Source organism: Papio anubis, chromosome 5 (genome assembly GCF_008728515.1).
Source record: "Papio anubis isolate 15944 chromosome 5, Panubis1.0, whole genome shotgun sequence".
NCBI lineage: Eukaryota > Metazoa > Chordata > Mammalia > Primates > Cercopithecidae > Papio > Papio anubis.
The window spans coordinates 126,378,560-126,384,559 of record NC_044980.1 but is presented as its reverse complement, the minus strand read 5'-3'; the positions used below and the strand labels follow the sequence as shown (position 1 = coordinate 126,384,559).

The 6,000-nt window shown below is 34.4% G+C and overlaps 1 protein-coding gene across 2 annotated transcripts in view; it reads left to right on the top strand.

The window, feature by feature from the left end:
• Nucleotides 1-6,000, top strand: part of FSTL4 (follistatin like 4) — a 439,124-nt gene that overhangs the window by 9,148 nt on the left and 423,976 nt on the right. The gene's annotated exons all lie outside the window — the stretch shown is intronic.

Below are 6,000 nucleotides of genomic sequence, written 5' to 3'. Positions count from 1 at the left end.
GCGCTGGGAGTTGGAGACTGGAGCTGTTCCTATTCGGCCATCTTGCTGCACCCCCCCTTGAGTGCTTATTTTCAATTCTTTTGGGCATATACTTAGGGGTGGAATTGCTGGGTCATATGACCATTTTATGTTTAACCTTTTAAAGGATCTGCCACACTGTCTTCCATGACTGAACAATTTTACAGTTCTATCATATATATATAGATATATATATATAAAAAAAATACATGGAACTATCTCAAATAATCTAAGCTCACAACTCAAGAGCTTAGAAAATGAAGGTTAAAATAGACCCAAAGCAAGCAGAACTAAAGAAATAATAAAAATGAGAAAAGAAATTGATGACATTGAAAACAAAAACCCAATGGAGAAAAATCAGTGAAACAAAGGGTTATTTTTAAAGATCAATACATTTGACACCAAACCTTAAGAAAGTCTGACAAAAATAAAAACGGGGGAAGGCACAGACTACCAATACCAGGAATTAAACAAGGAATATTACAGACTCTTCAGACATCAAACAAAGAATAAGGTAATATTAACCACTCTGCACATATAAATTTGACAACTAAAATTAAATGAAATAATTCTTCAAAACACATAAACTTCCACAACTCCTCCAATATTAAGGTAATTTGAATAGTCCTATAAGTATTAGGAAAATTGAATTACTAACTAAAAATTCTCCAAAAGAAAATCTTCAGCTCAGATGATTTCACTGGAGGATTCTACAAAATGTTTGAAGACCTAACACCAATTCTACATGATCTTTTCCAGAAAACAGAGGAGGAAGGAATATGTCTCAGTTCATGTTATGAAGCTAGTATTACCCCAATACTAAAACTAGACAAAAACACTACAAAAAGCCCCACTAAAGACCTATATCTCTCATGAATATAGATACAAACATTCTTAATGGAAATATTACCAGAGAATACAATAAAATATAAAAAGAATTATATACCAAGAGAAATAAAGAGAAAACTACTAAAAAGTAATGAAAGAAATGAGAGAGATCTAGTTAGATCTAACTAAATGGTGAGACATACTTAACATAGTAAAATGTCAATTCTCCCCAAATTGATATACAGGTTTAACAAAATTCCCACCAAAATTAAAATAGGATTTTCTGTAGATATAGACAAGATGATTATAAAATTTATACAGAAAGATAAAAGATCAAGAATAGCTAACATAATTTTGAAAAAAAGAAAAATTGTAAGGAATCACTGATTTCAAGACATAGCTGTAGAAATTAAGACGATGTGATGTTGTTAGAGAAACAGATACATAGATCAATGGAAGAGAATAGAGAACCTAGAATTAAACCCAAAAAATGTGCTTGAGTATTTTTTGTATGGAAGTGAAATTCATATACAATTAACCATTTTAAAATGAATAAATCAGTAACATTTAGCACATTCACAATGTTGTGCAACCATCACCTCTGGCTAGTTTCAAAACATCTTCATTGCTCCAAAATAAAACCCCATAGCTTATGGGAAGTAGTTACTCTACATTCCTTCTTTCAACCACCAATCTGCTTTCTGTTTCTATGGATTTACCTATTCTGAATATTTCATATTAAAAGGATCATATAATATGTGACATTTTGTGTATGTCTTCTTTCACTTAACATGTTTTTGAGGTTCAGCTATGTTGTTGCATGTATCAGTACTTTATTCCTCTTGTGGCTAAATAATTTTTCATTGTATGCATATACTACAATTCATTTATCTATTCTTTCACTGATGAACATTTGAGTTGTTTTTACCTTTTAGCTGTTGTCAGTATTCCTGCTGTGAACATTCATGTGCAAATTTTTGAGTGCTTATTTTCAATTCTTTTGGGCATATACTTAGGGGTGGAATTGCTGGGTCATATGACCATTTTATGTTTAACTTTTTAAGGACCTGCCACACTGTCTTCTACAACTGAACAATTTTACATTTCTATCAGCAAGGTATGGGGCTTCTAGTGATTCATATCCTCACCAACAGTTGTTATTTTCCTTTAAAAATATGTATTACTGTAGCCTTCCTGGTAGTGGGTATGAAGTGTTATATCATTGTGGTTTGATTTGTATTTCCTTAATGCAAATATTCAGCCATTTGTATATCTTCTCTGAAGAAATGTTTGTTCAAGTCCTTTGCCTAGCTTTTAATTGAGTTGTTCATCTTTTTTGTTGTTGAGTCATGCAAGTTCTTATTCCTTATTGGATATATGCGCAAATATTTTCTCTTATTCTGTAGGTTGTCTTTTTATTTCCTTGATAAGGTTCTTTGATACACAACACTTTTTAAATTTTGATAAACTCAAATTTATTTATATTTGTTACTCATGATTTTTGTGTTATATCTAAGGATACATTGCCAAATCTAAGGTCATGAAGATTTACGCCTATGATTTCCCCCCAAGAGTTTATGTTTTTAGCTCTTATATTTATGTTGTAGATCAATTTTAAGTCAATTTTTAAATTTGGTATGAGGTAGGGGTCTAAACACATTCTTTTGCATGTGGATATCCAGTTATCCTAGGGTAAATTGTCATAGAGATAGTTCTTTCTCCATTGTATAGTCTTGGAACCCTTGTTGAAAATCAGTTGGCCATAGATGTGTATTTCTGGACTCTTAACTCTATTTCATTGGTCTATATGTCTGTCCTTATACCAGTACCACACTCTTTTAATTTCTGCAGCTTTGTAGTAGGTGTTGAAGTGTGAGCCCTTTGACTTTGTTCTTCTTTTAAAAGATTGTTTTGGCTATTCAGGGACCCTTGCAATTTCTATCCAGTTGATTTTTGGCAAAGATGTAAAATAAGTCAGTGGATAGCCTTTTCAACAAATTGTGCTGGACATTTGTAGGAAAAAAAAAGAACCTCGTCCTAAGTCTCAGACATTGTATAAAAATTCCCTCAAAATGGGTGACAGACTTAATTCTAAAATGTAAAACGATTAAACTTTTATTTAAAAAGAGGAGAAAAGGCCGGGCGCGGTGGCTCAAGCTTAACTCCAACACTTTAGAGGCTGAGACTATGGATCAATGAGGTCAGGAGATCGAGATCATCCTGGCTAACATGGTGAAACCTGCCTCTACTGAAAATCAAAAAAAAAAAAAAAGAAGAAGAAGAGAAAAATCTTTGGGATCTTGGGTTTAGACTTGACCCCAAAAGCAAGACCCACAAAATGGAAAAAATGTAAGTCTGACTGCATCAAAATTAAAAACTTTTGCTCTGCAAAAGATCCCATTAAGAGATTGGAAAAACAAGCTATAGACTGGAGGAAAACATTTCTAAACCACATCCACAAAGAACTAGCATCTTGAATGTATAAAAAACTCTCAACACTCAACAGTAAAAGAACCAAACAATGCAATTAGAATGAAGAGATATTTCACCAAAAAGGATATACAGATGACAAATAAGCACATGAAAAGATGTTCAACATCCTTAGCCATTAAATAAATGTAAGTTAAAACCAAACACCTGTCAGAATGGCTAAAATAAAAAATAATGACAACACCAAACGCAGGCAAGGATGCAGAGAAATGGAATCACTCATACATTACTAGTAGGAAGCTAAAATAGTTTAGCTATTCTGAAAACTAGTTTTGCTGGTTCTTTTTTTTTGGCTTTTTCATGAAACATTTTTATTCAAAATTGGCCACTTTTTTTAAAGAAGTAAACATGCAACTATCATACAAGCCAACAATTGTACTCATGGGCATATATCCCAGAAAAATGAAAATTTATGTTCACACAAAAACCTGTACACAAATATTTATAGCAACTTTATTTGTAATCACCAAAAAATAGAAAAAGCCAGGTGGTTAAACAAATGTGGCACTTCCATACCATGGAATACTACTCAGTCATACAAAGGAGTAAACTATTGACACATGAAACAACTTGTATAATTCTCAAGGTAGGTACGCTGAGCAAAGAAAGCCAGTCTACCAAAGGTTACATGTTGTATGATTCCCTTTACCTAGCATTCTTAAAATGACACAATTATAAAAATGAGAAAAAAATGGAGGTTGCCAGAGATTAGGGCTAACCGGGGAGTGAGAGAGGGAAGGGAGGTGGGATGGGCATAAAAGGACCACAGAAAGAATTCTTGTTACAGGAGTTTCCTGTATCTTCCTTGTATCCATGTCAATAACCTGGTTGTGATACTGTACTATGGTTTTTCAAGTTGTTACCATTGGAGGAAACTGGGTAAAGGGTACACAAGATCTCTCTGTATTATTTCTTACAAATGTATGTGAATCTAGAATTATTTCAAAATTTAAAAAAAATCAAAAAATCACTAAGTGACATATTAGGTTTTTTCCATTTGCTTTTTTAAAATTTTTATTATTTTATTTTTCCATAAGTTACTGGGGTACAGGTGGTATTTGGTTATATGAGCAAGTTCTTTAGTGGTGATTTGTGAGGTTTTGGTGTACCCTTCACCCAAGCAGTACACACTGCACCATATTTGTAGTCTTTTATCCCTCACCCCCTCCCAACTCTTTCCCCTAAGTACTCAAAGTCCATTGTATCATTCTTATGCCTTTGCATCCTCATAGCTTAGCTCCCACATATCAGTGAGAACATACAATGTTTGGTTTTCCATTCCTGAGTTACTTCACTTAGAATAGTAGTCTCCCATCTCATCCAGGTCACTGCAAATGCTCTTTTTTTTTTTTTTTTTTTGAGACAGAGTCTCAGGCTGGAGTGCAGTGGTGTGATCTTGGCTCACTGCAAGCTCCATCTCCCAGGTTCACGCCATTCTCCTGCCTCAGCGTCCCGAGTAGCTGGGACTACAGGTGCATGCCACCATGCCTGGCTCATTTTTTGTATTTTTAGTAGAGACGGGGTTTCACCATATTAGCCAGGATGGTCTCAATCTCCTGACTGTGATCCACTGCCGGCCTCCCAAAGTGCTGATTGCGGCGTGAGCCACCTCAAGTCTCGCCAAATGCTCTTAATTCGTTCCTTTTTACGGCTTAGTAGTATTCTGTCGTGTATATATACGACAGTTTCTTTATCCACTCGTTGATTGATGAGCATTTGGGTTGGTTCCATGATTTTGCAATTGTGAATTGTGCTGCTATAAACATGCATGTGCAAGTATCTTTTTCGAATATTGACTTATTTTTCTCTGGGTAGATACCCAGTAGCTGGATCAAATGGTAGTTCTACTTTTAGTTCTTTAAGGAATCTCCACGCTGTTTTCCACAGTGGCTGTACTAGTTACATCTCACCAGCAGGTAGAAGTAGTTCCTGATCACCTACAGTTTTTTTCCATTTGTAATAAGAGACTGAAAGCCTGTTGGTATGTAATAAGCAAGCACACCAGTGGTTAGGTGGAGGAAGGCAGATGAGGACACTCATGATTCCTTTACTCAGTTTATCTCTTGGTTGAACATCACTGACTACTGGGATGCTTGAGACTGTTGTAATTTTAAATTGGTGCTTTTCTTAGTCATGTATGTTTGATTTGTGCCCATAATAGGCTGTCTTTAAAGACTAGAAACATAAGGAACCTGATGATGAAATACAAGCTAATTAAGAGCAAAAAATGGTTTAAGTCTACAATTTTGGTTCAAAATTACCTTCACCAATCTGTAAATTGCATTCATCTGATAAAAATCCTTATATATAGACTATCAAGCTGTCTTTCATACTTCAAAAACAGTGTTAAAAAGAGAAAAATAGAGTGACAATTATATTCAGTTTGGTTTTTCATGTGTTGAGAATAAAGGCTGTATCCACACCCACAACATGTTATTTGCAGAGCGCTTGGAAATAGTGGCCTGAAATCTTTCCCCTCCTGCCATTTATAAACAAAACATAGAAAATATATAAATAAAACGGTAGTGTTTTAAAGCATGAAATTCCAGAATTTTAGACACTAATTCTTAAAAGACAGTTTTTTGCCTATACTTGAGGCACTGTCAAGGATTTAAGTCCTAAAACACTTTTTTCATACACATTCTGTCCCCAAACTAGATATTA